General features: G+C 42.6%; 1 long non-coding RNA gene across 1 annotated transcript in view; it reads right to left on the bottom strand.

The window, feature by feature from the left end:
* LOC143285007 (uncharacterized) overlaps positions 1-2,645 on the bottom strand; it is a 7,169-nt gene extending 4,524 nt beyond the window's left edge. The window contains exon 1 of the long non-coding RNA XR_013055658.1: positions 2,455-2,645. This is a non-coding gene — a long non-coding RNA (uncharacterized LOC143285007). The remainder of the gene's footprint in view (positions 1-2,454) is intronic.
* Between the last annotated feature and the right edge of the window lie 19,855 nt (positions 2,646-22,500).

The raw sequence follows: 22,500 nt of genomic DNA, 5'->3' as shown, positions 1-22,500 counted from the left end.
GCCTCGTCCTCTGGAAGAGGGAGTTGCCGCCGTTCGTGTGGCTTTGGGGTGAGGGTGGGGGGCAGGGGGGGGGTGCAGGGGGGAGGGCAGAACAGGGGACCATCCTGTAGGGCTGTCTTCACGCCTTGAGCACCAGTCCCCAGAGGTAGTCACGCCGTCTGTGACAGGTAGCGTGTCCCCCTGTCGTGTCCTCGCCGGGTGAGGAAGCGCGTGATTAGGGCCCGAGCTGTCGCCCGCCCCCCCTGGTTCCTGTCTCTCCATGGTGCAGCCTTACCCCTGCCTGGCCCTCGTGCAGCTCGTGAGTCCCTCTGTCCCTCCGTCCGTCCTTCTGGCTGTGTCTGGTTGGAGCGGTTGAAACACCTGTGGACTGATGATGGATGTCCCCTCCCTCGTGTGCGGTCTCTGTCCCGGTTTCAGGGTGAACCTTTTTGTTGTACAGTTTTTATTTCAAAAACACCCCCTCTGTTCTTTTGCACCGTGCAATGTTTTTTTGTTCAAAGCGAAAGGGGATGTATGGGAGTTGGGCGTTCAAGTGGAGGGATGGCTTAGAGGTAAACGCGTCCGCCTAGGAAGCGAGAGAATCCTGGCGCACCGGTTCGAATCCCACAGTCGCCAGTATGTTCTCCCACTACACTAGATCATGAGTGGTGAACTGGGCGCCAGTCATTCGATATACCGACGATATACTGAAGTCCCGTGTGCAGCATGCACTTCGCGCACGTTCAAGAACCCAAGGCAACAAAAGGGTTGTCCCCAGCAAAAATCTGTAGAAAAAATCCACTGCGATGGGAAAAACAAATGAAACTGCAGACAGAAAAAAAAAAAAAAATGAGTGGCGCTCTCAGTGTAGAATTTGTTGTGACACAAAGAGTAATATAATACAATACACGAAGCGGAAAGTGATGGTTGGATCACGTTCACTTCTCCAATCCATGTCCATGTCGGGAGGGAGGGAGGGGGTGCGGCGTTGGTGGGAGAGAGCTGCGGGGTACGGAGAGTAGGGGGTGGGGGGTGCCGAGGCAGGTGGGAACAGGTGTGCCCCTTCGCCCCCCAACCTCCCCCCTCCCCCCATCCCGTTTCCCTCCCCGTTCTCCTTCCTCTTCCTCCCCTCCTTCTCTCCTCCACCACCCTTTCTCCCTCCTCCCCCATCCTTGTCCCATCATCGTCGCCGCCCCGAGACCCATAATGCATCATTCAGCCCCAGGCGATGACATCTTGGTTATTCACGCCTGACGTGGCTGTGGTCGTTCAGTGTTGAACCAGCCTGGCCAGAGAAAGTGTGGTGCCTTGATGACTTCCAAGAAAAAAAGACAAGTCATTCAGCAGGATGCTGCTTCTAAAAGTATTCACCCTTTTTAGTGTCTTTTTTTTTTTCTCTCGTAAGATGGAAGCTATCACGGAGTTTGCCTGAGAGCTGAGAAAAGACGTGTAATCATTTATGCATTCAAAGGCTACGGGTGACAAATCCGAGGAACAGTTTGCTCGGTCAATGTCTGTGTTGAACAATGCTCCATTTGTCTATGGCGCAGCAACCGGGCATGCACTCCGCAGCGTCCACGGGAATTTCTACTTTATGGCGGTGTCTTTCAATCACTCAAAATGCATTTCTTTAAAACGGGTTTCACAACGTAAATAATGACTGTCGACACTGAGCGATGAATATTGACCACCCCACGGTAGACGGTTCATCCAACAATGCAGAGACTTTCACAGTTCTATGTAAAATTAACTTTGGGGATTTCTTCCAGAAACGACAAGCACATCAGAAGCTTTGTTACATGGGTTGACCTTATTCTTTCCGGTACAGATGCAAACAAACCCCCTTTGTTGTCAGTCTGATTATACCGTAAAAAAGGGAGAAAATCACTTCAAACGGGACAAGTGCCGAGAGCGGCATGTCAACAAAACCACAATCAGAACACGTCAAACGAAACAGCCACTTTCAACACGGGCGGTGGCTCGGAAAGTCACGGACTTTAAAACCACTGCGTTTAATAAAAACAAAGAGGAACAGGCAAGAAACACAAATTTAAACATAAGCAGTTAGTTAAAAGGAAAGGGCAACAGATTTGGAACCACTGTACCTGAAATGACAACGTGGCAAGAGAACGTGACAGGAAACGTGGAATACGAAACAAATATGATTTGGAAAAGGACGACAGTTCGGGAAGTTGTATTCTTCAAAACCGTGGTACAGCAGAATCTTACAAACGAACATTAAATACAACAGCTGATTTCCAAAACGACAGAATTTCCGAGAAGTTGCACAGCTAAAAACCATCCATATTTTTAGGGTGATATGATAATATAATCATTCAAACAGAAAATAAGTCTTGAAAGCTGATCTTTGGGACAAAAGTACAAACAGACGCAGTTTATGATACATATGGACGCACGGAAAACAGAAATGGTAGACTAAAAGCAACTGATCAAAAAACTCACACACATACATACATCTTATGACAGTACGGTTTATCCTCCATCCGAACAACCCTTGCCATTGAAAGTCAACAAACAGAAAACATCAGGTGGTTTCAAACAGGGGCGACAGCTCAGGAAACGGGTGTACCTCGAACTCACAAGACACACCATATGCCAAAAGTCGACACATGCGCAGAATATCGCAGTAGTAGTGTCACCGTAAAGCTAGAGCCTATCAGCTGTGACTTTTTTCCCCTCCCCAGCAGCTAAAAGGACCCGTGAGCCTTAGAAGCCTCAACACTCGAGGGCTAGTCTCTGTGGAGGAGGAGGAAGTGGTGGAAGAAGAATTCTATTCAATGTTCCGTCGCACGTACTGGTGATTGTGGACAAGTCTGTGTGAAACAGAAACTGAAGGAGAAAAAACAATAGTGTTATTTGTGATGTGGTGTGAGTGACAGCAGTGGGGGGTTGTGTTTGTGGGGGGTGGGTCGGGGCTGGGGGTTGGTGTTGACAGTTCCAGTCCTTGACCCCCCCGCCCAGCAGGAAGCGGGCTGTGTGTGGACTCTCGGCACGCAGGATGGGGGAGAGGAGGCTGGCACCGCTGCTGCATCACAGCTGGCGAGAACGTGTTGGCCTCACCGGGCTTCACCGTATGTCTGTCTGTCCGTCTGTCTGTCTGTCATGTCCGTCTTTTCGTTTGTCTGTCTGTCCGTCGTTCTCTCTGTCTGTCTGTCTTTCTCTCTGTCTGTCTGTCGGTCGGTCGGTCTCTTTATGTTCTGGCTTGGTGGCTGGGTCCATTTCTTCCTTTTTTTTCTATTTGTTGTGTTTTCTGTTTTCGTCTTCTTCTTCCTCTTCATTTTCCCCTCTTACCCTGTCTGTCTTATCATCTTCCTCTGCTTTCTCTCTCTCTCTCTCTCTCTCTCTCTCTCTCTCTCTCTCTCTCTCTCTCTCCATCCCTCCCTGTCTTTCTCACTGTGTCTTTTCCTTTCTGCCTCCCCCTCACCCCTTCTCTTTCTCCACACACACTCTCTCTCTCTCTCTCTCTCTCTCTCTCTCTCTCTCTCTTCCAGAGTACCTCCCATATGTGTGTTTTATCTGTATTTCTCTTTCACCCTGTAAGTCTCTCTCTTTCTCTCTGTCTCTGTCTGTCTCTCTCTCTTTCTCAATTATTTGTATGCACACGCGCGCAGAGATGAGAGAGAGAGAGAGAGAGAGAAACGAAACGAAACGAATTTTTATTTCACGAAGGTAGTGGAGTAAGCACAGCTGATTTTTTTTTAACATCCAGCCCTCAAGGGCAAAGAAAAGGAAAAAAAAAAAAAGCAAAGGCAAACACACACACACACACACACACACACACACACACACACACACACACACACACACACACACACACAATTACATATGAAAATAAAAGGCATAAATGAAAGCATGTACATTACCTAATTAAGCACGAAACGACAGACCATCATTGAAAAGATCAAAACATTAAGGGGGTGGGGGGGGGGGGGGGGGGGAGGAGAGATAGATTGACAGAGATGAGACATGGGTGGTGAATCAAAAGCAAACTTCATTTTCTATATTCTTAAAATATCAAGAGAGGGAGAGAGATTTGCCAAGTTGGTGATTGGCATGTAGGCGTAACTTACACTTTTTATCTTCGAGTATTAGCTGTCTGTTTTCTGATCTATCGATCCATTCCCCTTCCTCCACCCCCTTGCCCCCACCTCTTCTCTGTATGTCTGTCTATCTGTAAAGCGTATCTCATCGTAGATAGGCAGATGAAAAGACTGACTGGAAGACGTAGATCGGTTGAGAATTAAAGTGAATCATAACACACACACACACACACACACACACACACACACACACACACACACACACACACACACACACATACTCTCACACACACACACACACACACACACACACACACACACACACAGAGAGAGAGAGAGAGATACGTACATATATATATATATATATATACGTATCATCTATATCTGCTGACAAATAGGAAGAGGCAAACAGAAATGATTTGTACTTTTTGAACAATTGCATTCCAGTTTGATCAAAAAGGTTTATTGATGTAAGTTTTTGATGTAAGTTTCTGTTTCTCTTCTGACGTCGCGCACTGATGTTATACGTACAGCTGTATAATGGTCTGATTTAAAGTGGCTCCAAGAATATTAGAGTTACAGAAAAATCACAAAAACACACACACGCGCGCGCACACACACACACACACACACACACACACACATACATACATACATACATTCGCGCGCACGCACGCAAGCACACACACACACACACACACACACACACACACACACATGCTCACACGCATATCTGTCTATGTCTCTGTCTCTGTCTATGTCTCTGTCTCTGTCTGTCTCTTTTCAGAAAACATGATATTGGGAGAAACAAGTACAGGTGAATATCTCATTTTCTCATCAGGCTATCGTGTATCTTGCAATTGCAAGTGTGTGTGGGCGTGTGTGTGTGTGTGTGTGTGTGTGTGTGTGTGTGTGCGTGTGTGTGTGTGTTGTGTCACAAAGAAAGAAATGTCTGCAGATGTATGCGTGTATGTGGGTTGTGACAGTGAGATACCCCCGAAAATAGTTCAACACGATCCGTTCACATAATTCTTTAGGGCTAATGGAAGCATTGCAGTTTTGAGCGTTAGCAAATATAAAATGATAAAAAATTAGCTTTACGATTGCACATTGTTTGTTTGAAATTAGGTTTTCATGCTGGTTTTAGAGCTCATCATAAGAAATGATAAACGAATGGCTAAACGAATAAACGAACAAATGAATGAACAAATCTGTCATAAATATATAAGTAAATAAATGATTATAATATTGTCAATGACGAATAGAATGTGGTACATTGAAATACCTTTGGCAACCAGTGACGGGGGGAAGAGAGAGAGAGAGAGAGAGAGAGAGGACATGAAGCAAGAGACGGAAATGGAGTTTGAAAATGAAATAATCTAATTGTTTTTAAAGAAGAAGAAAAGTTGGCAGAAAAGCACAGACGAAATCTTTTTATTGTGAAATAGCAGACTCAGTGCAGATAATGATAGTGGGCAAGTGGGCGGGCAAACATACAAACTGACAAACAGATGTATCTTCTTTAAAACAACAACAACAACAACAACAACACCAAAAAACGATGGCTGTTTCAAAATAAAAGAAGAAGAGCACATAAAAGGGACAGATAACGAAACCATTTGTTGATCCACAAGCATTCTTAGGTCTTTGATACGAAAATAATGTTTGTTTTCGTCTCCACAAAACATGGCGAGAAAAAAGAATCCAATATATATATATATATATATATATATATATATATATATATATATATATATATATAAGAAGGTAATTAAGATCCATATCCTTGTAGACACATGGGCGAACGCACGCAAGAATGTGGGCGTGCGCACATTCTCTCTCTGTCCCTGTCTCTCTCTCTCTCAGTCTTTGTCTGTCTGTCTGTTCTCTGTCTCTGTCTCTGTCTCTCTCTCTCTCTCTCTCTCTCTCTCTCTCTCTCTGTCTCTCTCTCTCATTCCTTCTCTTTCTGTATTGACGCTCCTTCATCGTTTCAAAATGCCTTACTGTCTGCTCGCTACTTATTTGACAATTACTAATCACCATTAACCCTTTCACTGCCAAACTCGCATTTGTGCAGCAGCTAGGTAGAGGACCCATGTCACTGAAGGGTGACCAGATCATGGGTCTGTTATCGATGAACCTACTGCTCTTTATTTTCAGTTGTAGGATAGGCCATATCTCCTACACATCACAGGGGGAATCCCCAGCTGTTATCAGACACCATATTTTCTGTGTTTATTGCACAAGGGAATTTTGCGCTCTAAATTGACTGGCAGAGAAAGGGTTAAAGCAACATTAAGGGGTGGGGGTGGTCAAAATGTTATTACACCTTGGATTTTAGAAGGTACCGATATTTCTTCCAAGTGGGAAAATCGGCCGCGATCGTTTACTGTATAATTCAAGACAAAAATGGCGGTGAAGTGATGACAATCCGCGGAAATAACATAACAGGAGGGTTCGTGTTGGTTACGTCCCGAAACATAATCATGAAAAATGAAAAAAACAAAAACGATATACTGAGATAAGAACTGGTGTTTGAGAGATTTGACTGCCAGCAATGCTGTAGGAAGAACAATCTCGTTCTTTATTCATTTGTTGACTGGGTTGGCTGCTTGAACTTGTGACTGTTCAATTATTCGTTCATTTATTTTTCTGTCGTTCTTTCTTTCTTTCTTTACTAATTTGTTTATTGATCTATTTATTTATTTATTCATTTGTTACTTTATTTATTTATTCATCCCATTGTCTGATTTATTGTTCGTTTGTTTATTTAGTGTTCATTTTGTTTTTGTCTAATCTGTCTTCTGTTCAGCAATTATCCCTTTCAGTTAGCTCTTTCTGTTTGCTTGTTAATGTATTTATTCATTTATTGCGCATCGTTACATCTTTGTTATTTATCAGTTTAATCATCAATTCATTTAGTAAGTTACCTGTTTACTCATTCTCTCAATCTTGCCAGTCCTTCATCTTTTTATCATGTGTGTATTTATTTTTCTGATCATTTGTTCGTTGCGTTTAATTTTGATACAGTACGCTCTCTCTCTCTCTCTCTCTCTCTCTCTCTCTCTCTCTCTCTCTCTCTCTCTCTCTCTATCTATCTATCTATCTATCTATCTCTCTCTCTCTCTATCTGTCTATCTATCTATCTCTCTCTCTCTCTATCTATCTATCTGTCTATCTATCTCTCTCTCTCTCTCTCTATCTGTCTATCTATCTATCTATCTATCTCTCTCTGCTTCTCATTTCTCCCTCTCAACAAATCTTTCTTCATTTTATTTTCTTTTATTTGATTTTACCCCCCTCCCCCATCTCTCTCTCTCTGTCTCTCTCAATCTATTTCTGCATGCGGGCGTATATGTGTGTGTTTCGTGTGTGTACATGCGTGTGTATAAGTGCCTTGATAATCGTATTCGTGTCTGTGCGTGTGTGTGTGTGTGTGCGTATGCCGTGTATCATTTTATTCTCTCTCTTCTACTTCTTCTTTTGTTTCCCAGTGAGTTGGAAGTTATCGCTGAAATCCCAACCCCCCCTCCCTTTATGTTACCCCCCCCACCCCTCTTCACCTGCGCTCCTAGCCCCCCACCTCCCTCCTCCACACCCTCCCCCCTCCCCCACCACCACTCTCTCTTTCTCCCCCTCTCTCTCTCTCCCACCGTCTCTTTCTCTTTCAAAGAGTAAAGGAAAAAGCATAATATGTTGTTGTTGTTGTTGTCTTTACATCCGGACCCATGGGGAGGAAAAAACAAAAGGATAAAGAAAGAAAAAAGTGAAAGCAGTCGAACCTATATAGTGGCGTGACTGCTGTTGTGTCTATCTCCCTCTCCCCTCTCTCTCTCTCCCCCTCTCTCTCCCTCCTCTCTCTCTCTCTCCCTCTCTCTCCCCCCTCTCTCTCTCCCTCCCTCCTCTCTCTCTCCCCTCTCCCTCTCCCCCACTCCCTCTCTCTCTCTCCCTCCCTCTCTCTATCTCTCTCTCTCCCTCTCTCTCTCTCTCTCTCCCTCCCTCCCTCCCTCCCTCTCTCTCTCTCTCCCTCCCTCCCCCCTCTCTCTCTCGGGGTGGGGGGCTGCTGCCAACTGAAAAGAAACAACACACACACACACACACACACACACACACACACATACATACATACATACATTCGCGCGCACGCACGCAAGCACACACACACACACACACACACACACACACACACACACACACACACATGCTCACAGGCATATCTGTCTATGTCTCTGTCTCTGTCTGTCTCTTTTCAGAAAACATGATATTGGGAGAAACAAGTACAGGTGAATATCTCATTTTCTCATCAGGCTATCGTGTATCTTGCAATTGCAAGTGTGTGTGGGCGTGTGTGTGTGTGTGTGTGTGTGTGTGTGTGTGTGTGTGTGTGTGTGTGTGTGCGTGTGTGTGTGTGTTGTGTCACAAAGAAAGAAATGTCTGCAGATGTATGCGTGCATGTGGGTTGTGACTGTGAGATACCCCCGAAAATAGTTCAACACGATCCGTTCACATAATTCTTTAGGGCTAATGGAAGCATTGCAGTTTTGAGCGTTAGCAAATATAAAATGATAAAAAATTAGCTTTACGATTGCACATTGTTTGTTTGAAATTAGGTTTTCATGTGGGTTTTAGAGCTCATCATAAGAAATGATAAACGAATGGCGAAACGAATAAACGAACAAATGAATGAACAAATCTGTCATAAATATATAAGCAAATAAATGATTATAATATTGTCAATGACGAATAGAATGTGGTACATTGAAATACCTTTGGCAACCAGAGAGAGAGGGGTGAGGGGGGGAAGAGAGAGAGAGAGAGAGAGAGAGAGAGAGAGAGAGGACATGAAGCAAGAGACGGAAATGGAGTTTGAAAATGAAATAATGTAATTGTTTTTAAAGAAGAAGAAAAGTTGGCAGAAAAGCACCGACGAAATCTTTTTATTGTGAAATAGCAGACTCAGTGCAGATAATGATAGTGGGCAAGTGGGCGGGCAAACACACAAACTGACAAATACATGTATCTTCTTTAAAACAACAACAACAACAACAACAAAACCAAAAAACGATGGCTGTTTCAAAATAAAAGAAGAAGAGCACATAAAAGGGACAGGGAACGAAACCATTTGTTGATCCACAAGCATTCTTAGGTCTTTGATACGAAAATAATGTTTGTTTTCGTCTCCACAAAACATGGCGAGAAAAAAGAATCCAATATATATATATATATATATATATATATATATATATATAAGAAGGTAATTAAGATCCATATCCTTGTAGACACATGGGCGAACGCACGCAAGAATGTGGGCGTGCGCACATTCTCTCTCTGTCCCTGTCTCTCTCTCTCTCAGTCTTTGTCTGTCTGTTCTCTGTCTCTCTGTCTCTGTCTCTGTCTCTCTCTCTCTCTCTCTCTCTCTCTCTCTCATTCCTTCTCTTTCTGTATTGACACTCCTTCACCGTTTCAAAATGCCTTACTGTCTGCTCGCTACTTATTTGACAATTACTAATCACCATTAACCCTTTCACTGCCAAACTCGCATTTGTGCAGCAGCTAGGTAGAGGACCCATGTCACTGAAGGGTGACCAGATCATGGGTCTGTTATCGATGAACCTACTGCTCTTTATTTTCAGTTGTAGGATAGGCCATATCTTCTACACATCACAGGGGGAATCCCCAGCTGTCATCAGACACCATATTTTCTGTGTTTATTGCACAAGGGAATTTTGCGCTCTAAATTGACTGGCAGAGAAAGGGTTAAAGCAACATTAAGGGGTGGGGGTGGTCAAAATGTTATTACACCTTGGATTTTAGAAGGTACCGATATTTATTCCAAGTGGGAAAATCGGCCGCGATCGTTTACTGTATAATTCAAGACAAAAATGGCGGTGAAGTGATGACAATCCGCGGAAGTAACATAACAGGAGGGTTCGTGTTGGTTACGTCCCGAAACATAATCATGAAAAATGAAAAAAAAAACGATAGACTGAGATAAGAACTGGTGTTTGAGAGATTGGATTGCCAGCAATGCTGTAGGAAGAACAATCTCGTTCTTTATTCATTTGTTGACTGGGTTGGCTGCTTGAACTTGTGACTGTTCAATTATTCGTTCATTTATTTTTCTGTCGTTCTTTCTTTCGTTATTTATTTATTGATCTATTTATTTATTTATTCATTTGTTACTTTATTTATTTATTCATCTCATTGTCTGATTTATTGTTCGTTTGTTTATTTAGTGTTCATTTTGTTTTGGTCTTAATCTGTCTTCTGTTCAGCAATTATCCCTTTCAGTTAACTCTTTCTGTTTGCTTGTTAATGTATTTATTCATTTATCTGTTTATTTACCCATTTATTCATTCATTTGACCAATCGGCTTAGTTTTGATTGCGCATCGTTACATCTTTGTTATTTATCAGTTTAATCATCAGTTCGTTTAGTAAGTTACCTGTTTACTCATTCTCTCAATCTTGCCAGTCCTTCATCTTTTTATCATGTGTGTATTTATTTTTCTGATCATTTGTTCGTTGCGTTTAATTTTGATACAGTACGCTCTCTCTCTCTCTCTCTCTCTCTCTCTCTCTCTCTCTCTCTCTCTCTCTCTCTCTCTCTCTCTCTCTCTCATTTCTCCCTCTCAACAAATCTTTCTTTATTTTATTTTATTTGATTTGATTTTATCCCCCTCCCCCATCTCTCTCTCTCTCTCTGTCTCTCTCAATCTATTTCTGTGTGTGGGCGTATATGTGTGTGTTTCGTGTGTGTACATGCGTGTGTATAAGTGCCTTGATAATCGTATTCGTGTCTGTGCGTGTGTGTGTGTGTGTGCGTATGCCGTGTATCATTTTATTCTCTCTCTTCTACTTCTTCTTTTGTTTCCCAGTGAGTTGGAAGTTATCGCTGAAATCCCCCCCCCTCCCTTTATGTTACCCCCCCCCCCTCCCTCTTCACCTGCGCTCCTAGCCCCCCCCCCCCCCCCACCACCTCCCTCCTCCACACCCTCCCCCCTCTCTCTCTCCCACCGTCTCTTTCTCTTTCAAAGAGTAAAGGAAAAAGCATAATATGTTGTTGTTGTTGTTGTTGTCTTTACATCCGGACCCATGGGGAGGAAAAAACAAAAGGATAAAGAAAGAAAAAAGTGAAAGCAGTCCAACCTATATAGTGGCGTGACTGCTGTTGTGTTTATCTGCCTCCCTCTCTCTATCTCTCCCCCTCTCTCTCCCTCCTCTCTCTCTCTCTCCCTCCCTCCTCTCTCTCTCCCCTCTCCCTCTCCCCCACTCCCTCTCTCTCTCTCCCTCACTCTCTATCTCTCTCTCTCCCTCCCTCTCTCTATCTCTCCCTCCCTCCCTCCCTCTCTCTCTCTCTCCCTCCCTCCCCCCTCTCTCTCTCGGGGTGGGGGGCTGCTGCCAACTGAAAAGAAACAACAACAACACACACACACACACACACACACACACACACAACTTGTTTTAGGAACTATGAAGAGACTCTCAAAGTGACTGTGGTGTTGTTGACGCTCACGCTGGGATGGGTTTTTGTTGTGGTTGTTTTGTTTGTGTCCGTTATCGGGGCCATTTTTGTTCCCGGTCTTTCATTATCGGTCCTCTGTAAAACTGTGTGCGTGTCAGGTTTCTTGTCGCTGTCCTGACAAAGCACTCTCCACGGGGGTGTGAGTGGTGCACTTTGACCTGGATAGCAGAGAAAGATGATTGGATCCAGAAATCAAGACACGAAATAAAATAAAATGAAATGAAATAAAATAATGATTTCTAAACAAAGAAGGGAATATAAATTTTTTAAACTCTTTTTTTTAGTGAAAGATGAACAACATTATAAATGAATAAATAAATCCACGAATAAGGAAATGGTCACGTAAATTCTTCAATGAATACTTTTCTCATAAAAATGATAATGATGATAATAATAATAATAATAACAAAAATAATACAAGAGAAGTCGCCTGAAAAGAGTGCGCCAATAGGCACGGCGGCGTTTCTTAATACGTATGTCAGTGGACATCAAAACAGAGCGCTGAATGTTTGTCTGCGAGGTGATCATCGTCCTGAGGACAGCGGCACAAGCAGAAACAGATCAGCCCTGAAGGGAAGGGAAGACCAGTGGATGCGTGCGTTACTCGGTCTTCATATCCAAATATTAGTGTTGTTATTGTCCTAACTGTCGTCTTGTAGTAGTACTAGTAGTAGTAGAAGTAGTAGTAGGCTACTAGTAGCAGTAGCAGCAGCAGCAGCAACAACAGCAATAGTAGTAGTAGCAGTTGTAGCATTATTGTTATTATTGTTATTATTATTACCATTACTGTTGTTACTATCGTTGTTGTCGTTGCTATTGTTTTTATCGTCGTCATCATTTTTATTATCAATATTATCATTGTTGAATTTTCGTCATCATCATCGTCAAGTCAAGGTCTTCTTCGCCGTCGTCATCAACAGCTTCAATCCCTGCCATATCGTCCAAAAATAAAGCGAGCTTTCCTGCAAAAGTAAAAGTTGACAATGGTTTTGAACGCACTTTGGGATTCTTTCAGATCTTAAAGCAGCGGGGGTTCGCAAAGGAACACAAACATCTCACTTCACCGCCGCTTTTTTTATTTATTATTATTTTTTTTCATACATGATCATACGGTACCTTTGTGTGTGGTTTGTATTTGTATTTGTATTTCTTTTTATCACAACAGATTTCTCTGTGTGAAATTCAGGCTGCTGTCCCCAGGGAGAGCGCGTCGCTACACTACAGCGCCACTTTTTTTTTTCTTTTTTTCCCCTGCGTGCAGTTTTATTTGTTTTTCCTATCGAAATGGATTTTTCTACAGAATTTTGCCAGGAACAACCCTTTTGTTGCCGTGGGTTCTTTTACATGCGCTAAGTGCATGCTGCACACGAGACCTCGGTTTATCGTCTCATCCTAATGACTAGCGTCCAGACCACCACTCAAGGTCTAGTGGAGTGGGAGAAAATATCGGCGGCTGAGCCGTGATTCGAACCAGCGCGCTCAGATTCTCTCGCCTCTTAAGCAGACGCGTTACCTCTAGGTCATCACTCCACTGCATCCTGTGCTGTAAAACCGATCAGGCCTTTTACCTTTCTTGAAATACGAACAGTTCGTTTTTGTGTTTTTTTGTGATCAGTGAATCGAGTTTCGTTCACAAGGGGTACGTACATTCTGACAGCAATTACGAACACTGAACAGAAAAAGAAAGAAAAAAGAAAAGGAAAACGACACTGCGCCGATAGTTCTAGCCAGTTGGACGTGTTCTGGTCTTATCGTATCGTGTTGTATGATCAGGTTCCTGGCCTGTCCTGCCCTGTCCCATGTTGTTCTGTCCAAGCTACGCTGTCGCATTGCATCGCATCGTATCGTATCGTATTGCATCGTATCGTATCGTATCGTATCGTATCGTATCGCATCGCATTGTATCGTATCGTATTGCATCGTATCGTATCGTATCGCATCGCATCGCATCGTATTGCATCGTATCGTATCGCATCGCATCGCATCGCATCGCATCGCATCGTATCTTATCGTGTCGTACTGGGTTTCTTCGTGTTTCACAGAGCTGAGGTTCGATGGTTATACCGGTTTCTGTTCATAATGGTTTATTATGCAGTGTTGTTGTGAGATGCTGAGCAGTGTAATGCTGTATGATTATGCAGTGTAGTTGTGTGGTGTGGTGCTATGAAGTGTGGTGTGGTGTGGTGCAGTGTGGTGTGGTGTGGTGCAGTGTGGTGTGGTGTAGTTTGATGTGTGTTGAAGTGTGGCGTGGTGTGGTGTGGTGCAGTGTAATGCTGTGTGTTGACGTGTGGTGTGGTGTGGTGTGGTGTGGTGCAGTGTAATGTTGTGTGTTGACGTGTGGTGTGGTGTGGTGTGGTGTGGTGTGGTGCAGTGTACTGTTTTGTGTTGACGTGTGGTGTGGTGTGGTGTGGTGTGGTGCAGTGTAATGCTGTGTGTTGACGTGTGGTGTGGTGTGGTGTGGTGTGGTGTGGTGCAGTGTAATGTTGTGTGTTGACGTGTGGTGTGGTGTGGTGTGGTGTGGTGTGGTGCAGTGTAATGTTGTGTGTTGACGTGTGGTGTGGTGTGTTGCAGTGTAATGTTGTGTGTTGACGTGTGGTGTGGTGTGGTGCAATGTAATGTTGTGTGTTGACGTGTGGTGTGGTGTGGTGTGGTGTAATGTTGTGTGTTGACGTGTGGTGGTGTGGTGTAATGTTGTGTGTTGACGTGTGGTGTGGTGTGGTGTGGTGCAGTGTAATGTTGTGTGTTGACGTGTGGTGTGGTGTGGTGTGGTGTAATGTTGTGTGTTGACGTGTGGTGTGGTGTGGTGTGGTGTGGTGTGGTGCAGTGTAATGTTGTGTGTTGACGTGTGGTGTGGTGTGGTGTGGTATGGTGTGGTGTGGTGTGGTGTGGTGCAGTGTAATGTTGTGTGTTGACGTGTGGTGTGGTGTGGTGTGGTGTAATGTTGTGTGTTGACGTGTGGTGTGGTGTGGTGTGGTGTGGTGCAGTGTAATGCTGTGTGTTTATCTCTTATATGATGAGCTCTTATCTCGCCAATCACCAAGAGGAATCCTCTTTGCAAATCTGTAATTTAACCACCCGATACAAAAGCCAGCTTATTAAAGGAGTATTCCACTTCATTTCTGTCACTTGTGTTTAAGTAAAAATAAATAAATAAATAAATTAAAAAAATTAATTTTTTAATTCTGAATGTAATGAGCTGTTAGTTGCACTGCCAAGGCAACAAGCCCTCCTCGTCTGCCAATTCTGTATTTGTTGATTTCAACGATCCGTTGGTTTGGATAATTGATATGTGTGGTTCGTTCGTCGGGATCGACGAGGACCATCTAGTCATCCTGGGGGTGGGTGGGTTGGGCACTGTGGGTGCGCAGATGACTGGTCAGGCCAATCCGCGCCCGGAAGGTTCTGACGCGGTGTGGACAGGGGATGGTGGCGGCTGTCGGGGACTTGCTGGCACTGCTTTTCCTGGTCTGTTATTGATATAATACAACAACAACAACAACAACAATAATAATAATAATAATGATAGTGTTTATATAGCGCTGAATCTTGTGCAGAGACAAATCTAAGCGCTTTCACACCAGTCCGAGTCATTCGCACGCATGCACAACTCTAAAACTGAACAAGCTGAACAAGGAAGAGGCAGGGGAGGGAGGCTGACAAGGAAGAGGCAGGGGAGGAAGGCTATCTTGGGAAGAGGTGGGTTTTAAGGCCAGACTTGAAAGAGCTGAGTGCGGAGACCAGACGAAGTGAAAGAGGAAGTTCATTCCAATTGCAAGGTCCAGAGACAGAGAAAGAACGGCGGCCAACAGTCGAGTGTTTGAATCTGGGTATGCGTAAACAGAGTGAATCCGAAGCAGATCGTAGCGAGCGAGATGGAGTGAAGAGGTGAAGGCAGCCAAAAAGATAGGAAGGGGCAGATTTGTGAATACATTTAGAACATAGAGTGTTGATCTTATACTTTATTCTATGTGAGACGGAGCCAGTGGAGATGTTGCAAAAGAGGAGTGATGTGCTCAGATCTTTTCTTTCTGACGACGAGTCGGGCAGCAGAGTTCTGTATGCGCTGAAGGGACTGAATGGATGAAGCAGGCAGACCAGACAATAGAGAGTTACAGGAGTGAAGGCGAGAGAGAATGAGAGAAACGACAAGTCCAGATGTTGCGTCGGTGGACAGATAATTCCGACTGGAACTGATGCGTGGCAATTGACAGTCTAGGGTAGGTATGGGTAATTGCAAACGTTACAGTCGAAGCGACCAGCTCGACGTGTGCACTGTAAAGATTACATGACGTGCTATAATCAAACGCAGTTCTTTTGTTTTTGAAGGCTTTCTCCGACTAGTTGCACCAGAAAAAGTTCGTCTGCTCATTCTGTTCAACTTTTTGTCGACCTTTGAAATAGCAGGGGTGCCTGAGGGTAAATGCGAACGGGCAAGTCTAATTGCGAACGATGGCTTTGGGTACATGGAGACAATTAAAACAAGAGAGGCAAGGCCTTCAAGACTCACTTGTGACACACTTTTTTTTTTAAATCCAAGCTTTTTATGTATGTAATGTTTAAGATGAGAAAGATCAGTTTAAAGCAAATGAAGTCCCCTAGCATTAATTACAGAGTAATTTCCCCTTTTTACTATCTGTACCAAAACGTTTGCAAAATAATTAAAACTTCCATGCTTAGCAAAAGAAGTTCCTGTTTGAACACACAAAAAATGATAATAATGACTGCTCTTGTTGTTGGGTCAGAATATCAGATCAAAGTGCCAAGTTTAGAGAATACAAAAGATATAAATATAACAGTAAATGCAGTGTGCATATAATTAGGCTTTTTTTTCTTTTCCTTTTTTTTGTGCCCATCCCAGAGGTGCAATATTATTTTAAACAAGATGACTGGAAAGAACTGAATTTTTCCTACTTTTATACCTAATTTGGTGTCAACTGACAAAGTATTTGCAGAGAAAATGTCAATGTTAAAGTTTACCACGGACACACACACACGCACACACACACACACACACACACACAGACAACCGAACACCGGGTTAAAACATAGACTCACTTTGTTTCCACAAGTGAGTCAATAAAAGCAGGTCTTTAACCCATTAGACATAACATATCATTGGAACATCGCATCAGACTGTTGTATTGTTGGTTTTGATCAGACATGCACACAAACACACAAACAGACATTTAAACACACACACCCACACCGCACACAAACACACCCTTTTGAGAGTGCTCAGTAACTGCAGCATCGTTCACAAATAGACTCACGTCAAAATATCCTATGGTCTAATTGCAGATTACAATATTTTGCAAATTCCTGTCAAAACTGACGTTCTGATCTGTCACCAATGTGCTTTCTTAAATTCTCCCAGCACTCGTAATGCGCATTCAACATACCCAATCAAATCAACTATTTTAAACTGTGTCGAAGTTCGAGTCCTACAACTTGCATCCCTTGATTTTAGGATTTTAAGAGCACGTTTGTAACCTTGGTCGGCAGTGGTGCGCGAAGAGAAGAAAATAGCGCGGAAATAGCAGATGATTGACTGGTTCTTTGAAATGGATATTCATCAAGGTATTAGGAAAAGGTCGAAGCAGACATTAAAGTTGTGAAATGCAACCGTTAAGAACGCTTCGAAGTGGGGCGGTATACAAATCGTTCGCAATTACACGCTGTTCGCAGTTACCCATACCTACCATATATTATGGTATACAATATATTATATATATATTTTTTAAGGCGAATCTGCAATATATATATATATATATATATATATATATATTACTATAGGCGAAACTAAAATAAGCCAACAGATCGTTTAACTCAACAACTACATAATTGGCAGACGGTGTGTGTGTGTGCGTGTGTGTGTGTGTGTGTGTGTAATGATGATGATGATGATGATTATATTTATTATTATTATCATCATCATCGTCGCCGTCGTCGTCGTTATTGTATATGTATAGAATTGTCCACAGATATACCACCAACTCAAAATATTTTCACACTTGTTGTTCTTGTGATGTGCAGGCAGTACCGACGGATAACACTGAGATATTTAGAAATATTTTGTCACCGGTTTGGGTATGATGCGGTTTAAAGTTCACAACCACATAGTTGAACATTATCATCTTGCAAAGCACAAGCCTTTATTTTGTTGCTGCTGCGCTGTTTATCATATTTCAAAGTTATTATCATTATTATTATTGTTGTTATTACTATTAGTAGTAGCAGTTGTAGCGTTATTAGTATTATTGTTGTTGTTGTCAGTTGCTGTTGTTAACATTTTTTTTATTTTTAATTATTATCCGTTGTTGTTGTTAACATTGTTATCATCATGCTCATCATCATTATTATCATTATAAGATGAGTATTATCTAATCGTATGCCACATTTCTTTTGCGCATTTAGAGAAAGAAAAAGACTGTTTTAGCCCAACCCTTGTTCGTCTGTGCTTTCTGTACCACACACCGAAAAATAAAAAAGATAAGATAAATAAAAGAACAAGTAACACTAACAGCGAACAAAAAAAGACAACAACGACAACAACAAAACACACACACAAAAAACAACAACAAAAGGAAGAGAACAAGCGGGCAACAACAGTGACAACAACATCATCAGTGACAACAACAACAACAACAGCGTCTCTAAAACAAAATACAGCAACAACAAGACACTACTTGAAGGCCAATTAATCACCATCATCGTCAACAACAACGACAACAAAATCAACAGCGACAATTGTATTATCGGCTTACCCGCACTTCCCTCGTTAGTCGGCATCCGCCCCTCGCCCCCTCCCCCGACCCCCTTCCCCCCTCCACCCCCACCTTTCCCTTCCACCTGAACCTCCCCAACCCCGTCTCATGGCATGGAAGCACGAAAGCTGGAGTCTGGTTGCCATGGTTACCAGCCGCTGCCTCCTTGGGAATGCCAGACGTAGTCGACGACAGCCCGGAACAGTGACGACGGCTGATGACGACAACCTCCTAAGACGTTTATGGCAATGGAGAAAATTCCCCCCTGCAGCGCATCCAGCTTCGGGTTCAGATCGAGGCGTTCTATAAATACCCCGAAGTGGGTTGCGTGATGCGTCATGTTAAAGGTGAGACAAAAGGTAGAAAAAGGCGACGTGGCTGCTCAGCGTTCGAACTGTTGGTGCGGACTGGCATTTGGAGTGAACGACAAGCAGCGCTTAAAAGTCAGTTCCCTCTGTCCCTTCAGTGAAGTTGGTGAAACTTTTAGCGGTTCGCGTGTAAACGTCCCGGTTGTACCGACGGAACAGTTTGGAACCGAGCCGTTTTATTTGACCAAAGAAATCACAAGATACTCTTTTGACAGTAAGTGATATAATTATTGTGATTGTTGCTGAATCATCTCTGTGTTTGTTTTCCTCGTAAATGATGATGACGATGATGATGTTGATGAAGTTAGGAAGACGACCGATGATGATCATCATTACCAGTCATCGCCAAGCTGATAATTATGATGATAACGAAAATGATGAATTGATAAGGGGCTGGATGTAAAGGGATGGAGGAATTGGAAAAGGTATATTTAGTGATGCATTGAGTGGAAGGGTGCGCGCGTGGGGTGGGGGTAGGAGGGAACGAAAATATGAGAGGTGTTTCTCCATTTCATATCAACCAGTGTACGGTCGCCTCTACTAAAAATATGTTTTAAGAAAAAAAAATGAATGAATGAATAAACAATTGAAAAAAATAAATATGTAAATAATTATATAATTGAACGATTGACAGCTAAATGAATCGTGAAAAGCGCGCGCGTGCGTGTGGTCCATGTGCATGTTTGCTTCACACATCAATTAATTTTCTGGATGCTCGTGCTTATTACTGAGGTTTTGTTGTTGTTTTTTTCTTTTTCTTTTTTAATTTTAATTTAATTTGATTTCTATTGACGTTTGACTCTGGGAGTTACGAACACCGAATATCACCCAAGCAAGAAGGAGAAAGGAGTTAGTGTCCGATTATCATCAACATCGTCATCACCATCACCATTGTAGTAATTATTGTTCTTCATTGTGGAGGTGCTAGTGATGATTGTGGTGATCAGTGATCGTCGTTGTACGATGTTCCATGTAGCAGATTGCTTACGCTACCGAGAATCGCAGTAAACAAGGTGATTCGTGGCAGTTGATGAGAGACAGTGGTTGATGGAGGGTGGAGGGTAAGAGGGGAAAAGGAAATCCTTACATTGTATGTATTTCAAACAAAACAAAACAAACAAACAAACAAAAAGAATTAACAACGTGTGCTCATACGTCCACCTGCTTTGCACCACAACTTTGAAAACACTTTAAATATATACCTTCATATCTAGCCCCCCCCCCCCCCCCCCCCCCCCCCCAAAAAAAAAAAAAAAAATGAATGAAAAAACTTTGAGAAGGTGTTAACTTTAAGTTTTTTTTTTAAATTTAAAAAAAAAAAAAACACAGACGATTTGGAAAAAAAAAAATCCTGTGTGATACAATTTTGACTTTCTTACACATTGCACAGAATAAATCTAACAGAAAAAGAAATAGAAACAGCAGCAAATGATTTGTAAACAGGATGTGGACACGATAGGAAAATCAGCCAGTTTGTCACGATCATGAACACCAAGCCGTCATATTTTGTTCTTTGATCACACATTTCAGGTGCGCAGTGCTGGGTTTTAATTTTCAATCATATTTTCAAAGTCTGTTGTCATAGTGGAGGGTGTTGTGGTGGTGGTGGTGGCTCTCTCTCTCTCTGTCTCTGTCTCTGTCTGTCTCTCTCTCTCTCTCTCTGGATTTGCTCCCCCCCTCACTGAAGAATAAATTTGTAACCAACACTCATTGTCATCTTCATAAAGTTATGGTACCACTTCCAAGGATCGATCTTTTAAAATCTAGTCTGTCTTATTCAGGGGGCTGTTTATGGAATGAATTATTATCCTGCCTCAATGTACACACTGTAAAAAGCATCCCTAACTTTAAAAACATATATCGTGCACATTTATTGAAAAACATGTGATTATGTGACACATATCAATTATAAACAAAAAACATGTATAGATTGTCAATATATATACGCCTCTCTCCTCCCCTGTCAGTCTCTATGTCTCTCCATTGTCACTGTCACTATATCTGTCTGTTGTCAGCCTCCCCTGCCTTTTTAACTCTTACGACAGCCTCCCCTACCTTCTTAACTCTTCCCCTTGTCCATTCTTCCTTCCGCTCTCCACCACGCCCCTACCCTATTGTCCTCGTTGTTATTCATCTATCGCGATATTGTATTGTACATAAGTTCTATGTTTATGTTTGCACATGTTTATGCAATTTTGACGTTGGTGTTGTGAATTGACTCTCGCTTTTTTTTTCTTTTTTTTTTCTCTCTCTTTTTTTTCTTTTCTTTTTTTCCCAATTATTATTTATGCCCAGAGGGCTGGATGTAAACAAGTACTTTGTGCTTACTCCTTTACCCTCGTAAAATAAAATTTCCTTCGTTCGTTCGTTCGTTCTCTCTCTCTCTCTCTCTCTCTCTCTCTCTCTCTCTCTCTCTCTCTCTCAGTGTGTGAGTGTCTGTGTGTGTCTGTGTGTACGCGCGCGCGCTCTTCATTTCCTTTTAAACCTGGGACAATGTGGTTTCGTATCGTTAGCTGAAAGTAGCAATGATCCGCACTGACATAAACTGCAATCTCGCAACAGCTGGAACTGAACCAGCGTTGACACCACAAGATAGGGTCACCAGTTCAACAGTGCTGAAAAAAGAATCATTTTGTTCGTTACCTCATTCATCATGCCTTGGCGCTGGCAGAAACAATGGATCAATCAGCCGATGAAACAAACACATGTTTCAACTACACAAGACTAAATGAATAAGGGAAATAAAAATGAAGTGGAGTGATGGACTAGAGGTAACGCGTCCGCCTAGGAAGCGAGAGAATCTGAGCGCGCTGGTTCGAATCACGGCTCAGACGCCGATATTTTCTCCCCCTCCACTAGACCTTGAGTGGTGGTCTGGACGCTAGTCATTCGGATGAGACGATTAACCGAGGTTCCGTGTGCAGCATGCACTAAGCGCACGTAAAAGAACCCACGGCAACAAAAGGGTTGTTCCTGGCAAAATTCTGTAGAAACATCCACTTCGATAGGAAAAATAAATCAAACTGCACGCAGGGGGAAAAAAATTGATGGCGCTGTAGTGTAGCGACGCGCTCTCCCTGGGAAGAGCAGCCCAAATTTCACACAGAGAAATCTGTTGTGATAAAAAGAAATACAAATACAAAAAAGAAATATGTTGTTGTTGTTTTTCCAACGGCTTCCTCGATTCTGCTCCAGCATAAAGTGGTTAAGGCGATCGAATGGTGGCATGGATCGTGCAGACTGGTGGCACTGGTCTCCTGTACAGATGTGGATAAAGTGTTTCCTTTCATTTCGTGATAGGAAAACTTCCACTGTGAATAATATTGGCAAATCTCTGAAGTCTAAAAAGATGCGCATGTTCTTAGCAAAAAACGTTTGGGTTTTTTTTACTTTCCGTTGTTTTTTTTCTTCTCTTGATATGTATGATTATGATTACATCGTCTCACCTAGTAGAGGGGGAGAAATACTGCTAAGTAAATATCCAACAATTAATACTATCACATGCAAATGACTCTGAGGGTGATCATGTTACAGTTTACTATATTTTCTGTGCGCGCGCGCGTGTGTGTGTGTTGTTGTTGTTGTTGTTTCTGTTTGATGGACAGTAAAAAGGCCTTCAGCATTCAGCTTATTACTGATTCATCAGTCAATCACTTAGTTTTGTTTTGTTATTCTCGTCCTCCTTCTCTTCTTCCTCCTCCTCCTTTCTATATTTGAAAAGATTGTTTCGTACCAGCCACTGAATAATTATTTACTATCTTAATGGCTCTCAGTTTTGTTCTTATATGGATCGTGTTAATGTTT

This window comes from Babylonia areolata, chromosome 8 (assembly GCF_041734735.1).
Source record: "Babylonia areolata isolate BAREFJ2019XMU chromosome 8, ASM4173473v1, whole genome shotgun sequence".
Lineage (NCBI taxonomy): Eukaryota > Metazoa > Mollusca > Gastropoda > Neogastropoda > Buccinidae > Babylonia > Babylonia areolata.
The sequence above is the reverse complement of the archived record's forward strand: the minus strand, read 5'-3'. Positions and strand labels throughout refer to the sequence as shown.